The sequence below is a fragment of the Asterias amurensis genome, chromosome 5 (genome assembly GCF_032118995.1).
Source record: "Asterias amurensis chromosome 5, ASM3211899v1".
NCBI lineage: Eukaryota > Metazoa > Echinodermata > Asteroidea > Forcipulatida > Asteriidae > Asterias > Asterias amurensis.
The window spans coordinates 11,745,122-11,771,225 of NC_092652.1; the positions used below are offsets into that span (position 1 = coordinate 11,745,122).

Genomic DNA, 26,104 nt, shown 5'->3' on the forward strand with positions numbered 1-26,104 from the left:
TGAGAAACGGCTCCCTCTGAAGTGCCATAGTTTTGAGAAAGAAGTATTTTTCCACGAATTTGATTTTGAGACCTCAGATTTAGAACTTGAGGTCTCGAAATCAAGCATCTAAACGCACACAACTTTGTGTGATAAGGGTGCTTTTTTCTTTCATTGTTATCTCGCAAGTTCGATGACCGATTGAGCTCAAATTTTCACAGGTTTGTTATTTTATGTTTATGTTGAGATACACCAACTGTGGAGGCTAGTCTTTGACAGTTACCAATAGTGTCCACTGCCTTTAACCCTTGTAGTTTAAGACAGGGGACCAGTCTAACCCTGGTTGAGCCTTGATTTCTAGGGGTGTGAGGTAATGTACCAGCCGGTGTCTGCCTAGAGGGTCTGGTTTAGAGAGTAAGATTTAGTAACATCCTGAGAGAAAGCAACCCCTCCATAATAAGCAGATTCTAACCCTTGATATTCTATTTTCAGATGCTGATAAGTTCAAAAAAAGAACTGTGCTGTTCACCAGAAGTCAAGTTTGATCAAACTGACAGTGAGATTTTTTTTTCTTTAAGAAGAGGGTTTCCAAGGTCAAATTGAGTTGTGTGATTTATTTTCCAATAGAATTGTCATGAAAGCAGGAAGCTTTACAAGACTAAAAAAAACATGAAAAAATAGTTTCGACCCCTGCAGTGTCTTTCACGAAGCCTAAAGAAAGTTTTTCTCTTTCAATTCTATTGAGAAATGAAGCATGTTACACATAAAGACAAATTAATGAGATTATCTTTTCATATATACTGTATGTCATTAGTGCTTGCTCAAATAAAAACAGTATGCATGCTTAACTGGTCTGGGCCGATTTCACAAAGAACAACGATTGATCTTTTAACTGCAAATTAATAGACGTGTTGCAATACGCGTCATTGACCACCCTCTTTGATGTAAAACAATGGAAAAGTGCACGCGTGTATGCACTGCGCGCGACTCTAAGACAATGGTAGCTCTTTACACATGCACAATTCACCAAGTATGGCGGCAGATGATGCGTATTGCAATCCATCTATCAAAGTTGCTAAGTAATTGTCTCACAATGAATTTGATTGCTTTGTGAAAACCACCCCTGGTCTTCTAGAACAGTTTCAGCATCAGTAAACATTTTGAGCAACAAGCTCCATGGTCTTGTGCAGTTACCCCAAGAAATCTGAGCCAGGCTAAAAAATGAACGCCCTTTTAAGAAGCTGATCCTAAAATTTCGTTGTTCGTACCACGAACTGACCTAACTTGTTCACTGTTTTAAAAAACATGTTCGGAGAAAATCACGATTGAAGTTGCACTACTTTTCAAACTGCTCTTTCAGAAGCTGCTTACCAACTTTATTGTATTATTTTATGACGAAAACAAAGCTGAATACTTTATTCATACAGAATAGGTCACTTTGTGAAAATGGAAATTTCATTTTTGACCTGCAGCGCGCTGTGTTCAAACCAATGCGTAATAGAGACCTGTCGAGATTGGTCACTTTGTGAAAATACTACGCTCCCCAGTTAGGTCACTTCGTGGTACGAAAATTTTCGCGCGCGATGTAGCGCATAGGTTAACCATTGGTAAAGCGGCATATCTAGATAGGTCACTTTGTATAAAGACTAAATGGCATATCTAGCGATGCGTCGTTCTAGTGTAATTACCAAACTATTACATATTCGGCACTGAAACTTGCTGATATTGTTAACAGCATTGAGTTTGTCAATAATTTGTTTTTAAAAAAAATTGCAAAAATGTGTAATCTGAGTCAGTTAAGTCAGTTCGTGGTACGACCGACGATTTGATGGGCACAGTATGTCCAAACACTCTTGCATGTGTGCAGCCCGTTTATTAGTTACAGTGTGAAATTTTTGATTAGAATCTGCCACTTTATCTCTAAGGCCTGTGAGAGAATTCCCATCACTACAAGTGAGAAGTGTCTTTTAGACCGAGGATGGCACATTATAAATGGCCACTCTTATTATTTGATCTTTGGTCTTTTGGAAAAAAAGTAGAAGCATTTATATTGAGTTCAATGGCTGACCTACTTTATGGAAGTATTTTTTCATGTTGAGTACTAACTCTAACACAATATTCTCTAAGTGGTTGTTCCAAAAACAGATCAAATGTGAAATTGTGTAGATACACATGTAGCGTTCATCTCATTATGATCCCAGTCTTTAAAATGTTCTTGACCATTAAAATGTTTGGCTACAAGCACTGTAGTATTAAAGGCAGTGGACACTATTGTTACTCAAAATAATTATTACCATAAAACCTTATTTGGTAAAGAGTAATGGGGAGAGGTTAGCTGTACATTGTGAGAAACAGCTCCCTCTGAAGTGACGTAGTTCGAGGAAAGAAGGAATTTTCCACGAACTTGATTTCGAGACCTCAGATCCTATAGAATTTGAGGTCTCGAAATAAAGCATCTGAAAGCACACACATTCGTGTGACCATGGTGCGACACAGAGTTTTTTCTTTGATCATTATCTCGCAACTTCGACGACCAATTGAGCTCAAGTTTTCACAGGTTTGTTATTTTATGCATAAAAAAGATACACCAGACTAGTCTTTGACAATTACCAGTAGTGTACAGGGTCTTTAAGGATATTTTCCCAACATCTCACCCCACTGAATGGTATTACAGCTGAGTATATTCAGGGCTTGAATTTCGTTCTTGAAAGGGCACAGCAACTTTCCTATGGTACGGGGCACTAAAATCTATTAAGAAAATGTAAATTTGTATTGTATTGAACCAATGCAATAGGCACATACAATGCGCACATACATGTAAAACTCGTTGAAATGACACAAACATAAAACAATACTTGAATGAAAACAACTTTGGAATCATAAAACTCAAGTTATGTATGAGAATGTATGTAACCAAAATTTAAAACTAGTAACAATCAATATCCTATCTAACTTTCATCCAATATTCACTTTCAAATGATGGATAATTCTTTAGTTATCACCAATATTGCAAGTAACTCGCGCTGAGGCTCTAGACGTGAAGAGTTGCACAGGGTACCAGGCACAGCAAAAGCACACAGCACCACAGCAATGTGCCATGGGTTATGGTCCTTGCTCTATGGTAAATTTCGCGACCAGCATTACCCTCAGCTAGCAGTCCCAGTCAGGAACTCTATAATCCCCTATACCAGTTTCCTATTCACATTCTATTCAATCACTAACTTGTATTATCACAGTAATGGAGCCTGCGTTACAACACTTGCCTTTCGGTTTCAAAATCAGTGATCCATATCCGATATAAAAAGAAAATCTTTATATATATATATAGAATTTGGCAAATTTCTTTTTGCATTAAAGCCATTGGACCCTTTCGGTAAACATTGTTGTCCAAGGCCCACACTTTGTGTACCACAACTTCTATATCAAATAACAAACCTGTAAAAATTTAGGCTCAATCGGTCATCGGAGTCAGGAGAAAATAACAGGAAAACCCACCCTTGTTTCCGCACGTTTCGCCGTGTAATGACATGTGTTTAAAATAAATCCTGATATTGTTTAAATGTTTACTCGAAAAGTAAAGCATTTCATGGAACAATATTTCAAGAGAAGTCTTTCACCATTGCCTTCTCTAAACCCTGTAAGTTATTTGTAAATCTGTGAACTTTTTTTTTTTTTTCTGAACCGAAAGGGTCCAATGGCTTTAAGCATTTTATGGAGGCCAACAGGAGGTGAATAACTGCGGTGAAATGACAAAAGGAATTTTCAAAAAATCCCACTGAGAATTTTTTTTTTTTTTTGGAGTGACAGTTTTAATTATGACTATCAGCCGGGGACATTGTACATTAAGTGCCAAAGAATTTTTTTTTTTTTGCGTTCTTAAAAAGAATGAGATGTTTGGAACATGTATTTCACTCTTTTGGTTAGAATTCGACAGCAGCTTTCGATAGTATAAAGCATTTTGAGAAACATTTCACTTTTTAGTAATGTGGTTAGTACAAGATATCAATTTTTATGCCCTCTCAGATTGGTTTTTGTTATTAGTGATTATATTCTTTCTGCCTGGATTTCGATTCGTCATTATCTCAAAAGCTCAACCATCTTTGAAATGAACTTGGTTTTGTTTAAGAAATCAATAGTTTCGGTTAGAACAAAAACAAATTTACTGCAGCTGATGTACCGGCATCCTATCCAGTCCTAAATGTTGGTGCCCTAACTTAGGGCTGGACAGCTGAGTTGGTAGAGCGCTGGTACGTTAGTCTAGAGGTCATTGGCACAAGTCATGCCCCATGCTATTTTTCTTTGTTCAAACCCAAACTGCATGTATCTCAAACTTACCCAGTCAGTTTCCCTTGTGGTTTATTACTTGATAAAATAAATAAATAAGCACAACAAGATAAATCAGCCATGATGATTCTTTCCTAATCAATACTGTACAAATAACGCTAAAAGCTTGCTTGTACACAGCAAAACTTCTTAATCGGAACAAACCATGATAATAGTACTAACCAACAGTGGCGCAGAAGCTTGCTCGAGTCCAAAAACACTGTACAGTCAAGCCATGGCAGAGATCTTTGCCAACAAACTAAAAACATGTGTGTGACTGTGTGAGTGCACTCGACAAATTTGTATAAATGAGGGGCTAATACACTACACAAGAACAAAATTGGGGGACTATTTGACAATAAAAAGTCTGTCCATACAGGAAGGGGACAACAATGGAAAGTCGATCTGTTAGTAAAAAAAAAAGGCATGTTTATGACGAGGATGAACAATAAATTGCATCGGACCAGTGACTTGATTTACCGGTGTTTCTAAAGGGAAACATAAAAAATGAATTAACGTACTGAAAGTTGGATGGACTGTTAAGCATGAATGAAACTGAATGACTGCATAATGCACAGCATAGCTCAAAACCATAAACCGACAAAGTTGGCCCTAACTCTGTTAATAGCTGAAACATTATAAAAGGACCAACGGACCATGGCTGGCTATTGGAACTTGTAATTTCAGTCATGTCAGTTTGAAAAAAAACCTACCGTGTAGATCTACGAGGCCCACTTAATAATAATATGGAATTATAATGAGCACTTCCTCAGAAAATAGATCAAACAAAAGTACCGACATACAGAACAAACTATATATGAAATGAATATCATGGATATTACATACACGTGTACTTTGTAGTGAAATTAAATATTCTGACCCCTTGCACGCACGACACACGCAGCGCCTGTGCCACGCTCACCATTTTGGTGGTCAATAGGTTAACATGCTAACACCGGGTTGCCTAAAATGCACATTTTACTGAAAAACACAGTGACATTGACCACCAAAATGGTGCATCCAAGATTATTCTGATGATGACATCAGGTGAATTTGATCGATAGTAAACAAGTGTGAATTTAGATCCCTCTTGAAGGGAATATTCCACAGGGCAGGAGCAGCTGATAGTTTTTGTCTTTGAATTTGCTGTTATTATGTTTTTGTACCTTGTTAACTGTTTCTTAGTCATTGTTTTTATATATCTCTGAAAAACAGCGCAGAGAGGTCTCCCAAGGGTTATTAAAGGCCCCAAATGTTTTATTATTGGGTTTTCTTCTGCATGTGTGTCATTGTGCTAGTTCATCGTCATCATTTATATCGGTGGCCGCTTTTTATCATTTTAAGTAGGGAAAATGCGGGACGGTATAAATATCATTATTATTATAAAAATAAGAAATAAATAAGTAGGATTTTACACTAAGAGACGTTTAGGAAAAAAATAAAAATAAATAGTAAACTTGCGGGTACAACCATGTGTAAATTCCTTTTTGTGAGAGTGTTGGCTCTGAGAAGAGCCGGTTTGGTCTTGACGTTTCAAACAATTCTCTGCTCGTCTTCAGGAGAATGGTTTGTGAATACTTCATTAGAGAAACTCTCTTTCAAGATTATAAATAAACAAATTAATAATAATGGCTCTGAAAAACTCATGAGATTCAGGCTTTCTCTCCAAAGTTACCAGAATCTTACTGAATATCCTTCCCCCGTGTCCACCATGCCCCATGGATCCCGATGGATCTGTGGTCATTGTGTCATCACGGACAATCTTCCAACGTACTCTACACCTCCAGCAAACCATAGCTCAATAAATTTGATACCCCAATATCCATCCAGCTAGCGGGATTATTTCCACTGACAAAAGAAATTAGTCTCAAATCAATACGTCTTATTCATGAAGCCCCGTGGCCAGATATAGTTTTTCGTTTTTTCCTGTGTCTTCTTTTTCTTTATCGCTTCTGGACAAGGTGTAATGGATGGGCTTTCCTTACGCATTCCAAGACAGTTCCAATTCGGGGGGACTTATGGAATAAGAAAACAAAATAATTTTTTTTTTTTAGTGTGAGGTATGAAATGGAATGCATGAGTAAACCGTATGGATGGATTACGCCCAGCCGGCGGCACTGCTTAGGTTTTTTTTTTAAAGGATTTGTTGTGTTTAGAAATCAATACTTCTTGGGCTGGCTTGGTTTATAATTGCAGACTTGTTATCTCACATAATCCAATCAGTATTTTAATACTTTGTGTAGAAAAAGATGATTTAAATAAAGATGGGTTCCTATAAATTCCATACATTAACAAAAAATATGTTACAGTTTCCGCAGGAGGCTCTCCAGCTGTATTGTAACTATGGTATTAATTAAGTATGCACAATTTTGTAAAGGGTAACAGATATCTATACTGTACATCTTTGGCGGGAGAGGGAGGGGGGTATTTGGCAGGTATTTCCCGATACATGCAGTCAACCCTCGTTAAAAAGAGCACTGTTATAAAGAGGTTCCATTCTGAAGTCATGAATCCAAATTCTGCTTTAAGTTTCTTTGTTTTGCTGTCCTGCTATACAGAGGTAATTTGGCCAGTCCCATCGATACTTTTATAAAGAGAGCTGACTGTATACATTGTAGGTATTGAACAGAAATGTAGGTTTGCTGTAGGGCTTGCCTTTTGAGAATTGTACAATAGACCTTTATCATGGTGCAGCCATCTTGAATTTCTCCCATTGATATCAATGTTACCAAACCAAGGCCAGAAGAACAAACTAGTCTGGTTCCTAATTGCAAAATAATTGTTTGCATTCATTATTATTCTCGATACGAGGATAATGACCAAGGTGGAGGCAGCATAGTAAAGGTCTATACAAAGCTGTTTTTAAAGTTTAATTGAATATACTTTTAGCAGATTCGAAATTTACAAATCTGTGCATTGTGTGTAATTTTATTTCTTCTTGTTTTGGTTATTTTCCAATTTTAAAATTTGCTTCAATTCTTGTCTAAGCTTAGATTTTGATGTTTTTATCTTGAAAATTAAATAGGATTTGAAACTTTGCATGGTGGAAATAAGATATAGAAGAGTTTGCGGTAACACAATGTAATGACTATCTCTAAATGAGTTGGGGTGGGGTGGGGTGGTTTTCAGAACCACCCCAACTCATTTAGAGATAGTCATTACATGGTGTTACCGCAAACTCTTCTATATCTTGAAAATTGTCCTGCAATTTGACCTCATGGTCACAAAGTGACGATGTCAATAAAATACACCAATTACATCTTGTGTGCACTGTGTGTCCATTAACAAAGCAAGCGCACTGAAGAAATGTACCAAGTACATTTTCCATAATGTACTGAAATGTGAACACACCCTTCTAATTACATGTACATGTACATTATTAGCCATCTTCTTCTATGGTCATTTCTTCTAATAATAATAATAATAATAATAATAATAATAATAATAATAATAATAATAATAATAACAATAATAATAATAATAATTATAATAATAATAATGAACAATTTTTGTAGAGCGCATATCACAATCACAGAGTCGCACAGTCTCTATGCGCTTTGAGATGAAAACAAAAGAGAAGTGAAAGTTAATAGAGATCTGTGAAGACTCTGCTATCAGAGCAAACTGAACACTGTGCACACAACTAGACTAAAACCTTGTTCCACTCCAATGTGCCTTTATGATGGCAATTAATGTGAACGTGAGTCATTCTGATTAAGATACTGATGATATGCAGACAGTATGTACATGAATGTATGTCTGTAACGCACTGACATACAATGTTGAAGAACCTTAATGTTCTGTCAAGTCACATTCCAACATGGCTGGCAACCCGACTTGATCCAGACAGCATCAAGTTAGACATGAACATGTTTTTTCCCCTTTTTTTCTTCCTGACAATTTGTTTTAAGGAACATTACAAAATGGGTTTTGCTAACAAAATAGTTGCTGGCAGTGTAAGCAGATATAATCCACCATACACATTGTACATGTACATGAACTGACAAACCTGTAGAAGTTTTAGATCGAACGGCCATCTTGGTCTAGAGAGAGTAAAAAAAGGATTACGCATTTTGCATGACATCGATTCAAAATAAAAATTAATAAAACGCTCACTGAGCAATAAACTCCTAACGGGAAATTAGTTTTATTTATTTCTCACCAATATGACAATTCAGAAAGAAATATTTCAAGGGATGTTTTCAACATGTACATTTATCATCATCATCATTATACCGTGTAAGTTTTATGTAAATCTTTGATCTTAAACAAGTTTTTTTTCTCATCAATTCTGTAATGTTCCTTCAAAAAGAATACAACAACCAAGACATGACATTCAAGGGTCTTGAGGAAAATCTGTCCAGTAAAACAATATGTACTCATAAAATGCTCATGAAAGCGTTTTACCTGTGTTTGCCGTTTCTATCAAATAATATGGTTGCCATTAGCGAAGCTGTCACACAAAGTCCAACGACAAGACATAATTTCCATATTTATCCAATGCTTGAGAGGATGACAAAACAAATAAGGTGTTTATCGATGGATTCCTGGCTCAAGTCAGTGATTTTCGGGGAGCGTTCACACCGCAAAACTCTGTGTCTTTTCTCACGGGTGTTAAGTTCTTGACGCCACACCTTCAGGAGGGTGAAGAGTAGTGGATAAAAATTGTACTCTACACACTCATTCACAATTCTCTTCACCGGCTCTCTCTCTCTCTCGCTCTCCCCCCTCGCACTATGATGTCATTTATGGTACCGCGGTGATTAATTCTGACTTAATGCTATGTGTGGCCGCATCCATTCTCAATGGTAGGTGAGTGACTGACTGCTGAAGCGTTGCTGAGTGTGAACATTGCCATTGCAGTCAGTACATGTAGCTCAATATGCAAGGGTGTTTTATTTATTACAATGCAATACCGTCTACAGGGTACATTTTGAGATGTGTGTAAGAAAGACATTGGACTTGTTAACACTGCAGCTCAAGAACTGTGCTGTTTAAAGGCAAAGTATTGGTGTTTGGAACTGTTCGATTGTTTTAACAGATATAGCAGAAAATACGGAGCGGGTATGTCCTCGCAGGAAGAATAGGAGACTTAAAACTGATATTTATCCATAACAACAAAACTTCATAATGGAGTTATTCTCAAAATGCTTTATATTGTACACTATCAAATGCTGTTGTACTTCTATCCAATTAAAGACACTGGACACTATTGGTAATTGTTAAAGACTAGTCTTCTCACTTGGTGTACTCAACATATGCATAAAATAACAAACCTGTCAAAATTTGAGCTTGATTGGTCATCGGAGTTGGGAGACAACTATCAAAGAAAAAACACCCATGTCACACGAAGTTGTATGCTTTCAAATGCTTGATTTCGAGACCTCACATTCTAAACTTGAGGTCTTGAAATCAAATTCGTGGAAAATTACTTCTTTCTCGAAAACTACGTCACTTCAGAGGGAGTCGCTTCTCACAATGTTTTATACTATCAACCTCTCCCTATAAAACCAAGTGAGGTTTTATGCTGATAATTATTTTGAGTAATTACCAATAGTGTCCACTGCCTTTAAGTAGGTAGTAGCATTATTGAGATATCGCAGAAAATCGGCAGTGGCTTTGTCCATGCAGGACTGCAATAGAATTACATAATCTGTTTCTCAGGTTCAAGTTTGGGGAATAAAAGCCTATTTTTTCTGTATAACCACATTATTTTGAGGTTAAATGTTTCTCAAAGGGTTTTATACACTATCAAAAGCTGCCTGTTCATGTACTTCTTACCAAGTAAGAATATACTGCCATTAATTTCAGGAGTGGTTACCATAAGTATACAGATCCTTTCAAATCCTGTAAAGCAGACAAGAAAATTTTAAGATACATCAATAAATGGCAGAAGGGTTACAATCTGGACACGGGCCAAATTTCCCGGAAATCTTAGAGCTGAAAGAATTGCATACATGTGTACATGTGTAACGGTTTCAAGCAAAAACGAGCAGAATGTAGTTACAAATGGTGTAATAAGGTTTTTTTGCTGGTAACCTTTTTCTACTCCGCACAAGTTTAAGCAGCTCTATTGAAATAAGACCGGGCCCAGGAGTACACAGACTAAACAGTGAAGATGGCAATTTCAAAATGACAATTTTATGATGGCAACTTATAAACAGTCTGTCATTCAACTTTCTACACCTTTTAAATGTATATTTTGTAGCGTCATACTTTCCTGACCCCGAAATTATATAAATATTTTTATTTCTAGCCAAAAGCTTACTTGTTATTTATAAAAATGGTGATAGTGGTAAACAGCATCATGTGAAATTATTTCATTTGAAATGCGCCTTGAGCAATTATTAATAAGTCAAGTAGAAATTGACTGCACTCTAACAATTAGAAATGCCTCAAGTATTTGCAACTGTAAATTACAGGTGCAAATACAGGCAGTTACCTCAGACAACCGTATTCAAACAACTGTCACACTGTATGCATGTAGTTCACGCAATTGTTCAATATGCAATGAGCATTTTGTACCAACTTCAAAACGCACAGTTACTATTCACCTATAACGAATAAATCTCAAGACACAGTCCACACCTTTCAAATGACAATTCTGACAGCTTGACAGCTTCATCCGAACCCCTCCCCGCGAAATGGAACGACCCATCCTCATCAAGGGATTCTAATATTGGACTGTCTGTTTAGTCAGGCATGAAACGCTCCAGCCTGTGGCAACGAGGAGAATCTCAAAGCACTATGGGATACATCTCATAAATAAACCATGATGGTTTGCCGCTGCGAATAGAGATGACATAGCCGGCTTATAATAGGGTGGGGGATCATACATTATCATGAATATGCAATAAGCTGTTTTGAATTATTTATGAAAAGGAAAACGAGCTACATACGTACGTGACATTGTGATGGTGCAGGTGTATTTTTGATTGTCGATGGGAAGTACCGAGTATACAATGCTTTTAAATACATATCGGTGTAAGTGTAAAAAATCAAACATAAAAATTTGAGTCAAGAAAAACAGTGCGTTAGTGAACAAAATACACTATTTGAACTTGTATGCATGCATTTGCTAGATTAGAAGACTGTATCATTCACTGTGTCTTCAGGCTGCAAACATGTACAATGTAGTAGGATGCTGTGGCTTACAAATGTTGGTACGTACAGTCTACATTGTAGGTACAGTGTAATGTACATTACATACAGCAGGCCTGCATGCTTCGCTTCTTCCTCCATGGTTTTTCATAGGGCAAGGGCACCAAGGCATTTTCTCCTTGGTAAAGGGCACCCTATGAGGAAATTGTAAGTTTCTACTGGAGCATTACAAGGGCACCAAGGCAATGAACAGGGGAATGGAGGCAATGATGTATCAGGCCTGATACAGTGTACGTACAATAGACGTACAATTTACGATATTAAAGGGTTTCCCTGAGCAAATTTGCTAACCCTCACTCCACCTCACCCCTCATCCTACTTTACATCCCAAAATTTGCCAATGGGTTTGAGTGATGTGCAGTGTGTACCTCCTATCAGGCTCTTATCATGGAGCTATAAAAAGGATAGCTCTGTGGTCCTATTACTAGTGTACCTAGAGGCTTCAAGGAGAGCCGCAGAGCGGGGGAGGGGGGAGGGGGAGGGGGGGGACATTGTACACTGGAGATGCTGCGACTCTAATCAATCTCTGTCCACTACAAATTCAATTACAACCCATTGTGACTTTGTGCGTTGGAGTGATGGAGTGACCGGCACGCCTTGTTGTACATGGCGTGTGTAGTAGAATTTTGATGTCTAGAATAGTAATGAACAATGAAGCATCACACATTACACTGTACAACATGTGCACGTCATTACATGTAGTGTATGTAATTTATGTCAACTACCAGAGTGAGCGATGGCATGTGTACAATGATTACTCCGACAAGCTAGGATGCTGCAGTAGTTGTTATCAGTTGTGGTTGACAAAAAAATAATAATCTTGTTATCATATTAAGACAACTAAACACATCATGCAAACTTAAGGCATGCCCAAGAACATCAAACTGTTTTTACTGATCAATTTAAACTTGGGTTGCATTCACAATACTGTACAGTGGAGATCAAACTTATCAGTGCACACTCAAAATCAAAACAACTGACTCCGTTTGATTGACACCCCTCTAGATCAAGTGACATGGTCCAGCTTAGGTTATCATGGCATACATGTATGAGCTGCCAAATGTGTTATGTGGTTTTAAAGACAATGGAAGATTTAGGCCAGCATGTGTTGGCAACAAGGCCCTCACTGCAGGTAATGTTCACACACTGGAGGTACGGCATGGCGGTTAAGAGCATCAGCAAAGCGTGGGTTCGGCAGGGTTCCAATGCAGGTCATGTGTCCCTCCATGCTTTTTAAGCAAAACAGCTAATCATGATGCTTCGAACTTCGGATGGGACGTCAAGCTGTTGGTATTGTACATGTAGTTGTGTGCAATGAGTGTAAAAGAAACCAGTGCACTCGAAAAGAGAAGGGGTTCGCCAGTGTTCCCGGTTTGATTGGCAGCATATTGAACCACATCAACTTGTAAACCATTTATACACGTACTGTACAACATGCTGAAATTCAAACGTAGTCCCACATACCTCGCAGGAAAATACTAAATGTTGAGCCTTGAGCTTTACTGAGTGACTAATATTCAAACACTAACAGAAGCCACGATTACTGTAGGCCTATTGCACTTTCCAACACCATTCCCAAATCAATGCACCACTTTCTCAAAGGCAAGTTGCCTTTTTCGCAAGTAACAAATTAATGTACTGTTTGACATACATTTTAGGGCATACAAACATTAAGCTCTAATGGAGGGTGACTCAGCCATTAATCAAACACGTTCTAATTAGCTGTTAATCAGCCTACTCCCCACCAGAACACAGCAAATAAAGTTTGACTCGTGGTGGCAGTCAGCAAGTGGTTTCTTCACTTCATGATGCAGTAAAGTGCAGTCTCGGTCTCAGCCTCCCGCTCTACAAATATTGACTGAAACCAGTGGTTGATCGGATGTGGACCCAAATGTACTTTCAATGATCTGCTTGTACGTATGTAATTCAGTAATGCACATAAATGCAAACTATCCATAGACTCTCTCTATCTTTTGGAATCATGTTGAGATTTGCCCATTTATATCCATCCCCAAACTGCCAAGGGTCAGACCTGATACTTACTGGAGGCATTGGTTGCCTCTATGACCCCTGGTCATTGCCTTGGTGCCCTTGAAATTCTCCAGTAGAAATTTAAAAATTTCCTCACAGGGTGCCCCTTACCAAGGAGAAAATGCCTTGGTGTCTTTGCATGAAGCATACAGGCTTGAGATCATTAGGAAGCTTGTCCCAGATCCCTGGCAACTATGTCTGTATAGCTGAGATTCTGTCTTCCCCATTTTCTCCTTCCATGCTTTTGTGACCAAGTGATTAGCTGAGAGACAGTTTCTTTGCTGTTTGTGTATGAGAACCCTGCTAGTCTCAGAAAACGCTAAACATTGTATTTTAGTGGAAAGTTAAACTAGTAAATAATGAGATAAAATACCGTACTACACATATGTAGGCCCTACAATATGTATAGGGACTGTTGAAGTGCTTTAAAGGAACACATTGCCTTGGATCGGACGAGTTGGTCTATAAAAAGCGTTTGAAACCGTTTGTTATGAAATGTGTATGGTTAGACAGATGTTTTAAAAGTAGAATATAATGATCCACACAAGTAGCACTCAAAATTGCACGGTTTTCTTTTTACGTCGCGAACTATCACGGTCGGCCATTTATGGAAGTCAAAATTTTGACTCCCATAAATGGCCGACCGTATTATTGGACGAGGTAAAAAGAAAACCACGCAATTTCGAGGCATATTTGTGTAGATCATTGTTTTCTACTTTTACATCATCTTTCTAACCATATGTATTTTATAACAAACGGTCACAAAACGCTTTTTATAGACCAACTCGACCGATCCAAGGCAACGTGTTCCTTTAAGGGAAGGTATTCGTTATTCAGTTTACAATTGATGACAAAAACTAACTTGGGTAGAAGTCAGCTTTTGAGAATCACTTCAATTCAAGGTAATGTGGTTATAAAAACTGTAAGTTTTTATCCCCAAAAGTTTTGAGCTGAGTACTATAACTGTACGTTAATCAGATTGGGTTTGCCAATTACAGATTATTCTTATGATTGTTCCAGCTCCAGATTTTTCGGCGATATCTCAAAAAAGCGACCACCTTTAGTATAGAAATTTTCACAGATTAGCTTTTTTATAGTCCCTATAATCTGCATTTCTATTGGGTTAAAACAATCAAACATTTCCAAAAACTTAAGGTTCATACGTGTTCACTTTTCCCTTAAATGCAGTAAGGTTTAAAATTTTCAACAATTATCAAATCACAAATTCATGAGCAGATTGGCGACCCTTTATAGCTTACCGACCTTGTGCTTTTGCACGATCTACGTGTACCATCTACTTTCCATTAACTCTCCCCTCCCTCCAACCCAACCCCCCACCCCCAAGCGACCACTTTAACTGTTAAAAAATAAACCTTAATCCGTCCACAGTCAATGTTTGCTGATCTATGACTCAGGTATTAACACATGCCCCGCTGCACTTTTAAGCTATGAATGGGATATCACCAGGCTTTTGAAATTGCCAAATTGGATCTCGGAGAAACATCAAAAAAGCAAAGGGTATAATATCAACTGACCAGGGCGGGAGGTTTTTTCTCTTCTGCTTCCTTTTTTTCGAAAAAAACCCCGACAGCCCCACAGAGGGTTAACCAGCCTCCAGGGGACACGGTTTTGGAATCTTTGAATGAGAAAACGATCTAGTGGCTAATTTACACATTACGGGATTAGTCACACATCTAGTGCAGTATTCATGGTTTACCGATGAAGATAATTTCATTACATAATAAAGTGTATCAAGTACGTTAAGGTTTGCAGTGACACCATGTAAGTCGCCTGTAGGCCTACCAGATACTAATAACTCAAAAGCCAAAAGGGTCAAGGGAGTCATAATTTGCATTTTAACTTTGTACAAACTTTAGATTTGGCAACTTTATACTGCCTTCTTGTTTTTATCCATAATGTAAATAATGTGTTGGATGTTAACTTTTTCTAAACACATGTAGTCCTGTTTATTTTTTTATATGTCTAGGGTTCTCCCCATGCATAAGCTGGCGTATCAGGCCAAAAAAAAAACGCCCGAATTGCGTGCAATTCGCGCAAATTTCAGCCAATTCAAATAAAATCAAATTGAATCAAATCAATTTAAAGCAAACCAAATCAATTCAATTCCAATCAAATCAAACCAAATGCCAATATTTTTTACCGTGTGAGGGCGCTTTCAAAATATTGTTAGTACTTTCGGAGATTCATTCATACTGATACAACCGGAGACATCATATCCATCACAGACAATAAGATTTTTTAATCAAAGGGAGCCGTTATAACCCACCTCAAATCAACCTAAAACTACGGTGCACTGGAGTGACAGAAAGCCGCTGATGAAACTGTTTTAAACGATTAGCTTAAAATGATACAAAAATTATTTTGAGCGCCCTCATGCGGTCAAAAATATGGTGAATTCAAATCAAGCGAAATTTCAACTCTCTGCCGTCGATTTCACAAAACTCTTTCGAACTTAGGATTAATCTTAGGACTCAGGACGAGTTCAGTTCCATATCTATAGCCATAAAGACGCATTGAACCCATCCTACAATGTAAGTTAGGGCGAGTTACTTGTCCTAACTTGAGATAGGATTAATCCTAGCAATGTGAAATCGGCAGCTGTACTGACAGCCTTTTAAACACAATCCATTTTGTATACATTCTCTTGCAGCCTTACCTTGAGTCAAATTCCAGGGCTCCATTTATGTTTCTCTAGTACAGAATGTGGCCTTCTAAAAGCAAGTAACCTTCTGGACTACAAATAGCCTAAACACTACAACATCTTAAAGTTTAAGTACCATTTCAGTGGAATCTACAAATAGCCTAAACGCTACAACATCTTAACGAATAAGTACCATGTCAGTAGACTCTGTGACATCCCTCCCAGTCCATGCAGTCAGGTTGAGTGAAACATGACAAACTGGTTCCAATCTCACATGATGCTTGGTGCTGCCTGACACAGTCACAGAAAATCTGGATTGAAGAAAAAAAAAAAAAAAAATGAAAAATTTACACAAACAGAAATATGGACAGCCACAATCATGTGTGTTGGGTACAAACCAGGCCTGATACTTCACAGAGGCAATGAAGGTGATTGCCTCCATGCCCCAAGGTCATTGCCTTGGTGCCCTTAAAATGCCCAGTAGAAATTTACAATTTCCTCATAGGGTACCCTTAACCAAGGAGAAACTGCCTTGGTGCCCCTGCCCTTTCAAAAACGTAGCACACAGGCCGACATGTTTTGTTACAATTTGTTACAAAGACACCAAATGAACAACAGATTTAAATATTGAGCTTCAGGGCGCGATTTCGTCCAGCAATTTTGCATTATAGCAAGAAATTCAGACTGAACTTATTTGGTGCACACTAAATGATGTTTCTGGGCAATAGAAATTGGCAAACAGACTAAAGCAAATTGTGCTCACCTCCTGTGAAACATTTTGCAGGGCTGTGACGTATAAATTCCTATCGCATTCGCATTTGCAGGAAGTATGAACCAAGCTTTAAGTAGGAAGAATATTATGCCTGAAACCTATGCAACAGTAGCTAACCCTCGCCCTGTGGTTTTTTTCCCCAAACAGATTCCAAGAGGGATTCCAGACCCCAAATCCCTCCTCCTGATTCAAGCTTGTCCGACTGATCCCTGATTTATTATTTATTTTATCTGAGGCATGTTTGATCATAGGGATTTGATGATCCAATGCTTCATAGGCAGGAATGTCTTTGTCTAACACTCTAGGTGTCTCGAGTGCTATCTACAATTATACGCTGCCCGGCAACCCTCTCTATTTGCTCTTGAATTTTGACCGGGGTTACTATTCAGAAGGATTTGTTACTTTAACAACAAATGTAAACATTGCACACATGAACAAAAATTAAATCCATTATGATGAATACAATCAACTGTTGGCTTTACTAGAATAAATGGGCATCGAATCAAAAAAAGTTTAAAGAGGGGCTCCAAGATCGGTTTGCGTTTCGTAATACGCTAACTTTCCAATAGAGTCCTCATGAAAGTGGGGGGGGGGGGGAAGTATCAGGTCCCTTACCTCATGTTGAAATGGTGAACAAACAATAATTTTATTTTATACTTTTCTTCAAAGTGAAATTTGAATCATGGCGACATCTGACAGCAAAAACAACTGGGTCTGAACATTCCAACATTGACTAAACATCATCAGAATTCAAAAATAAACTCAAAATTCTCTTTACAAAAATGTATATAGACCATAGACAAAAATTGCACTCGAAGGATATCAAACACAGTGACAATTTACACCATTTTAACATCAAGGTTAGAAATTTGTAATTGTTGTCCTCTTTCCTAAGCCAACCAGATCTCCCCCCCCCCCCCCCCCAAGTACACTGTTGTCCTTGCTCTATGGTTGTCGTAGTAAGTACCTTGAACTGATCTTTTAATGAGCTTGAACAAGTTTTAGAAAAATAATTAAGGCATAACTGTACACACATGTCGGTAAAGACAGTTTGACCCAATTCACCAGGGGCCAATTTCATGGAGCTGCTTTACCACAAAATTTTGCTTTCAAGTAAACAAATCCTTGCTTAGTAAAATCAGATTACCTACCAAGACTCCACTCAATTGTTATACTAAGTGAACATCAGCTAAACGAGTCACAAGCAATGCATATAAGATGGCTTAACATTTTGACCAGAATCATGTGTAAAATAAGCAAGCTATTTTTGTGCTTTTAAAGCCAATTTTTTTTGCTTTAGCAGATCTATGAAATTGGCCCAGGGCTTAGTTTCAAGACACTGCTTACCGAAGAATTCTCTGGTAACTGAGCCCTGACAAGCGCATGAATCTACATTATTAGCCAGATTTAAATGTATTGGCAACGGATTCCACGAGCTATGACATTGGGTTGGGCCCTGAAATGTCATTGTCACAATAATTTGGTTGCATCATTTTGGAAGGCAATGTCCCTATAGGTGCTTGTGTAATGCACATTTTGGCCATGTGGCGCTTGAACACTTGTTTGTATGTTAAATGATCTTCCCGTCAAGGGAACTTGGCAAACTCCCACAAGGGGATATAATCATCACGCTGGCAACAGCCAATTTTCCTTGAATACAAACACTGGTTTAATGTCTACATGTATAATAACAAAATGCACTTAAATCAAGAAATAGTGATCAGTAACTAGAGGACAATGCTTATAAATATTCTAGTCTTTGTGAAATCAGCAGTTAGCTTAGAGGATTTGAACCCACAACCCTGTACATTGCAAGTCCTGTTTAGAAAAACACCAATGCAGTTTAAAAGATACACTTATAAATCTCGCTCCAATCGGTAGTTTTTGCTTGTGGAGCGAGTCACTTCAAAGCGAAACCCCCAATTGTACATGTACATGAATTTGAAAGTACAACCTAAAAACACACTGTAACAGCCCCAAACACAACCCTTGAAATGTAAAAGTTTAAAAAGGAAACAAATGCAGTTTCAAGACAACCTTGTATATCGCTCCAACCGGTGGGTTTGCTTGTGAAGCGAATCACATCAACATGATCAAAGCGAAACCGCCAATTGCAAGCACACCTTTTACCTTAATACAAATACAACCGTCAACAACAAAATCAGAGCAGATGTCTTTTCATAATTTTCAAAACATCTGAATCACAAAACTGCACAATTACCATTGGGGACAAGCTGTGCCGGCCCTGACACGGGATTTGGGTCAAAATCTTGGGGGAAAAGAAAGGAAACCAGGGTAGACAACAGCATATATGGAGAACAACATGAACAATGGGCAATGTTTTCAGCCGCTAGCAAAAAATTAGGTCAGGTGTAGTATAGATGCTAAGCGCCCTTCAGTCATGTGGTCTGATTGATTGATAACAAGTCTCTAGGCTAAATACTCCATGGTGGCACATTGTTATTGGTGTACTATGCAGTGATTACAATGTACAAAATACACAACAAAACATCATGTATTCTGTGTAGAAGCTTATTTGGAGAAAAGGATTGACATTTTCAAACCATGATTTATAACAGGGTTCGAAATGCAAAATTTTCGAGCTGATACTCGATGACAATTCAGCTGTTATTTTCACAAAACACATCCACAGAAAACATAATATTATACTCCATATTGCACAGTACTATAAGGCTTTTAAAACCAAGAAAAACACAAAGTAGAAAGCATTGTGAAGAACATGTTTACGCAAAACTTCCAAAGTTTGGCTCCAGAACACACCCAGTTTTTATAAAACCTGGGGAGAACCCTGTTTTGGCTAAATGTTAAAATGTTAACTCTTTGTAAACATGTACAGTCAGGTAATGAACCACAGCGAAAACTGACTGAATAATTCCTTAATAATTTAAAAAATTAAAGTCAGGCTTGATACTTTAAGGAGACAACGAAGGCAATTACCTCCATACCCCCTGGTCATTGCATTGGTGCCCTTTGAATGCTACCATGTGCTACATACTTTGTATACAGCAGAACTTTACAATTTACTCGTAGTCATAGGGTGCCCATTACCACAGAGAAAATGCCTTGGTGCCCTTGCCCTTTCAAAACCGAAGCATACAGACCTGTAAATTTATTTATTTGTTTGAATTTTAAACTGACTGCCAGTCAATACTACCTTTTTCTTTTGACTGATCTTCTAGACTAGTCAGCTGTACTTGAATAGCCCATGATTTTTTTGAAGCCTACCATCAGACATACAGTGTATCAGATGAACATAATGCACACTGGAACTTAAAAAAATATATATTAAGAGGGTACAGTTGCTAGTGTTTGACAAGCCCACTGGGCTACCTGAGAGCCAAGTTTGAATCACCAAGCAGTTTTCTCATCAAGAGAATTCACATCAATGCTAGTGACTAATGCACGTATCAATTGTAGTCCCGGCCCTGGGGGACCCGGGACTTTGGCAGAGGTAGCCGGGACATAGACGGGGATGTGCAAAAACCGTGCACCGCCCTACCGGGAAAATAGCGGGGTCTTTGCCCAGGTTGTACAATTTATTTCCCCGCCCTACCGGGAAAATAGCGGGGTCTTTGGCGAGGTTGTACAATTTGTTTCCCTGCCCTACCGGGAAAATAGCGGGGTCTTTGGCGAGGTTGTACAATTTGTTTCCCCGCCCTACCGGGAAAATAGCGGGGTCTTTGGCGAGGTTGTATAATTTATTTCCCCGCTCTACCGGGACAATAGCGGGGTCTTTGGCGAGGTTGTACAATTTGTATCCCCGCCCTACCGGGACAATAGCGGGGTCTTTGGCGAGGTTGTACATTTTGTTTCCCCGCCCTACCGGGACAATAGCGGGGACATACCTAGCCGGCCTTGAATGAAAAGCTGTCCATATTTCGTCGACGGACGCACAGCCAGCAGCAGTGTGGCACGGTTCGATCCGATCCGTTTACGCACGCACACAGGCCGATGTAACCAGTTTCATTTCAGGGCTTTGCGGTAAACGTAATATTTAACAAATTATTTTTGTATTCAATACAAAAGTTAAAATACATTTTATAAAACTTGAAATGAGTATTTCTATTGTTCACATTTCTTCATAGATATAATTTAAAACAAACATTTGATTTAAAAAAGAAAAACAATTATAATATGTTCTTTGTTTAACGTATTTTCTCGTTCCGGTACGCGCGAGACTTGCACAGTCTATTAAACTGGTAATCGCACTGATCAGTGGGTAATCGTGATCAAAAATATCTGTTGGGTACCAGGCAATGTGCTAACTTGACAACTGACTGTTCTGTGTGCGCGCACGTGTGTACGTGTGTTGTGTGATGTTCATGCAATATTAACTGTCAAAAAAGTGCTGTTGATGATCATCCCACGGTTACGTTACATGCACTGGCCCACTCTACTCTAGATCCCAGAGTAAGGACCCCATTGTCAAAAAAACATAAAATCAAACAACAGATATCCTTATCATGGGCTTATAAAACCTGGGAACTGAAATATAAACAAAAACATGCATGTATGCATCAATAATGAAAGCTGATTTTAAAAACGAAGACGTTTTAAATTTTCAGTCCTGATCAATACGACCTCATCAAGCACAACAGCGATCGCAAGTGAAAATGTCAGCTACTGGTCTACATCATATGTACGGCTTCCTTGTGTTGAAAAATAATCATGTTTATTATGCAAATGACGGGTATTGACCGAGCAAAGCATTCTGGGAAATATAAAAAATGGCACGGCAAAATCGTACACCTGGAAACGAGGTTGACAAGGTATTGACCCCCAAAACAGTGGAAATGATAGACGCACATTAATTTGCAGTTGAGCGTTCCGATCCGTGGCTCTCTGCTGCAAGCAAGGGGTAAATAGCCATCAGTCAGAACAAATGCCCCGCATGTCGGGGCCGGGATAGTGCAAGGTTTGTAACAAATGCCCCGTATGTCGGGGCCGGGATAGCACAAGGTTTGTAACAAATGCCCCGCATGTCGAGGCCGGGATCGTGCGGGGTTTGTTATAAATGCCCCGCATGTCGGGGCCGGGATCGTGCGGGGTTTGTTATAACATGCCCCGCATGCCGAGGCCTGTGTATAGCCGTGGATGTACAAAAAACAAGTGCCCCGCCCGGCCGGGCCGTAGCGGGGCATGGCAGGGACTATCACGCCGAGCCATTTTTACATCCCCGGCCAAGTCGCCGCTAGTCCCGGGTCCCCCAGGGCCGGGACTACAATTGATACGTGCATAATCCATCAAGCCCTATATGTGCACAAGTATTGTATGGACCGTAAAGCCTAACGCATTGTTACAATGTATGCCATTCTTCAGTTGACTCAAATTTCTTGATTCAAAGGGCATTCTACATAGAGTGTTGATATTCCATGAACAATCAAATATGAAAAGAAAAAACTTTTTCATGAAGCATTATGATGGATGGCTCTTTATTTAAGCGTGCGAACAGAAATGAAGAGAGGGTCTAAACGATCTACACTAAGCTTTTGTATTGTGTTGCAGGTGTAAATGTCGCTTATTGTTATTTTTTGTCAGCTTCAGATTGATGGATGTTTTACTTCATCCTCAATGTGAAACTAGTACACACAATGTAAAATTCCTTATTTCTATTCATTCTGACAGGCTAACTTCTTTATCCTAGATGTACTATCAGTCAATATTTGTTTTATAACACCCCAAACATTTCTAAATACTGTACAATCCACGGACTAGCGCACGGCGCCGTGTGCTAGTCTGTCGGACTAGCGCATGGTAAACCGACGCACTATCACACGGCCGTCGTCTAGCAAAACTAAGACATGTCATGTGACGCGCTCTAAACCAATGAGCAGGCAGAATACTTGCAAGGGGTGTTTGTTATAAACATTGATACCTCACCATGCAATGCCTCAAATCCTATACATGTGATAGGCTGTTGAACGTATAGAATGCCAAGCGGGAAAGCTTGCAAAGCCTGCTAACATGTATCTTTGGTTTTGAAACCCCTACTCTCCTTATTTTCAGTAAAAAATAGAATCCCACCCAAGTAATACATGTATGACTACATGTTTATTTTCACAAAACTCGGGAAAGTACTGAACATACAGTTACAGTGCTAACACACATCGGTGCACATGGGTAAAAACCAAAATTAATGTAAATTTAACATCTATTATTTTAAAACAAAATATTTATCAATTTCTTTTTTTAAATCATTATATTTCTGCTTAAAATTAATAAGGCCTATAATTTTGTTTTGGATGGGGGTTTAAATAAAACAGATTTCTGGTTGAAACCAGAGAATTCACATAATTGTCATTGCTTCTTGCAAAGGTAAGATTTTATGGATAATGGCAAAATAATTGTTGAAGTATTTACGACTACCCTTACAACAGATCATTGGTGCATTTTAATGGGAAACTGGACATTTTGGAATGCAGGAATTCTGCTTCTTCAAAATCAACAGTAATTGAGGAACAACTGTGGGAATTTTTCCCCCACCAACCTCAAGAATGTCATTGTTGAAACTTTGCCATTCAGCACCCTGTTTACAATCTTAATTTTCATGCATTCTTGGACTAATTGTTTCAATCTTGCGTCAGTAGTAAACATTGTGACCAAGCACTGGCATGCTCATTCAAAACCACTGGACCCAAGTGCCCCCATCCATGCCCCATCCAAGAAGGAAACTCCACAATACTTTCCAACAAAAACATCCTAAGGCCAAATGATATAAAAACATGTTTAGCGTCCTGCCTTTTTTTTAAAAGGAGGACAGCCTTTTATCCTTTTTTTAAAATGGCCGCTGAACACGTTTTTAAAGACAACCTGATTGTCTTTTTAGTTTTTTTTTAAATATATTTGTTTCGTCTGAGATCGTTAAAATGTATAATTTTTTCTTTAATAAAAACAAGGAAAAAATGAACAGAAAGTGGCCTCTCAAAAGTAAGCGGGCAAGGGTCCACTAAACATGTTTTTATTTTTATTTGGCTTAATGTTGTCATTTGAGAATCCTTGAAACTGTTGCTACTGTTGTAAGTGATTCATTATAGATCAAGTCAGCCACCAAACCCCAATCAATGGATAAGTCAAGTAATAAAGGGTGTCGCACAAAACATGAATACAACTCATAGAAAACCCAGAGACAATAGCAGAGTGTAAACAAAATGTCAGATGGGATTTGTAACGCTAGAGTAGCTTTCCCACATGAGAAACATAGAAAGGGCTTCTTTCATTTGATGTCCTCGGTGACATGAGGAGGGGAGGTATTAATCAATGAAGATGAGACAAATTATGAAACTTAATTTCCGTGGATTACATTTATCACCCAGCTGGAAACCCTTGGGTTCAGGTTGTGTGAGAAGTAGAGCAAATTTAAACCAGCTCTGTGATTCAATTAAGACATGGTTGAGATTGTCTGACATACATTGTATGTAAACAGCTCTAAAAGAAAAAAACTTTGCCTAAAAGGTGGCATAACAGAATTTCCTAGATAGTTGATAATCATTGGATTATGAGGTTCGCTTTTCGCAGTAAAAGTTCATGTAATGTTATTTACATTGTTTTTAGTTTAATGTTCCCCTCCAAAGCTATGTTTTATGAGCATGAGTGAGCTTCTTCAGACCGGGGAACATGTCAAATACCGCCTTTTGTATTCTATCTTGGTGGTCAGGGCGTTGTACAGACATGTAGGTGTGGTTTGGACTCATTTAAACAGCCACTAAAGGATGATCTCAAATATATAGATATTATAGTTTTCTTAAAGCTAGAGTCCATAGTAAACATAAAAAAAAGTATAACGAGTCTCTTACCTCGCGTTAAAACATGGTAAAAATGGTTTTTCTACAGAATGCTCCAAGCCAAATTTCTGAAAAACGCGGGGTCAAACAAACCTGCGCGACAAAGGAATTGTGACGTCAGTGGCGGCTATTTGGTGTGGAAAATAGCGCCCTCAGTTTGCCAAAGCTGGAATACTGTGTTCGTACCAATTAGGGGAATATCGTCACTGGCATCAAGAGGTCATTATAATAGATAAGCCGTTTGTGACCCTCGGCTAAAATAGCCGCGCGACCGGGTGCATTTTTGACTCGAGTTATTCGTTACTAAATGCAAATTTTGAGAGTAAAATGGTTATTAACCAGTATCTACAATGTCTATTTGGCCATAAAAAGGTTAATAGTTGAAATATTGAGATCATCCTTTATTGGCTCTTTAAAATGTTCTGAAAGTTGTATGCTCTGTTGAGCATTGTTGGCACAGGACATGGTCACCAGTCTGAAGAAGCCTGTTCTTAGGAGTAAAACATAACTAAAATAATATAATTTAATATTTAACTTATTTCGTAAAAATGTTAAAATTAGTCTTGGTACCAAGCTGCTGCCCAATGGGTAAATCACAAATACATTACATAAAAGCTTGGGCGATATCGATTTATTTTATTCACGATATATCGCGATATTCGATATAATCGCGATTAATTAAATTTGACATCATCAGTCTTAAAACTCCAAGTGAACGTTGTAGGAGTGACAGTCATAGCATAAGAGAGGTGTTCTAATGACCTATTCTTCTGGTTTTACTCCAAACCCATGGGGTGCAAGATGTCTAAGCTAGCAAATACATCGCGATATTTAATCAATATCGCGATATATCGCGATTATCGCGATATATCGATATTTCGATTAAAACCAAATCCATCCGATATCGAAATCGTTTCCAAATGAATATAGCGATATTCGATAATATCGTGATATCGCCCAAGCTTACATGTACATTACATGTGGTCATGGTACATGCAGTGCCCTCTAGCGGCAACAAGGTTCAACATGACATTGACAATCGTGACAAGACAAGTGGAACCAAGACTAGAGTCAAGATGATACATTACTAATTGTAAGTGTATGTACACAGCACATTCTTAGGAGCTTCAAGCTTACATAAAACACTGGCTACTGCTGGTATCTTTTATGGTACACACATTTCATCATACAAATAAAGGGTTATCAGTGGTCAAATTTCATGGCTACTGCTTACCACCAACTTCTACATTGTACACTTGCGGCGCCCGTTAATAAAGCACATTCAATGGGTCGCAGAATTCTACATTAAGCAGAGCCATTAAACCGGGCACATACATGTAGCTGACATCTGCTCTTCTACCTCAGCTCTGCTTT

At 38.4% G+C, this 26,104-nt stretch overlaps 1 protein-coding gene across 2 annotated transcripts in view; it reads right to left on the reverse strand.

The window, feature by feature from the left end:
• LOC139937456 (adenomatous polyposis coli protein-like) overlaps positions 1–26,104 on the reverse strand; it is a 98,309-nt gene that overhangs the window by 68,725 nt on the left and 3,480 nt on the right. For both annotated transcript variants that reach the window (XM_071932601.1, XM_071932599.1), the window contains exon 2: positions 16,350–16,467. The gene's annotated coding sequence lies outside the window, so the exon portion shown is untranslated. The remainder of the gene's footprint in view (positions 1–16,349; positions 16,468–26,104) is intronic.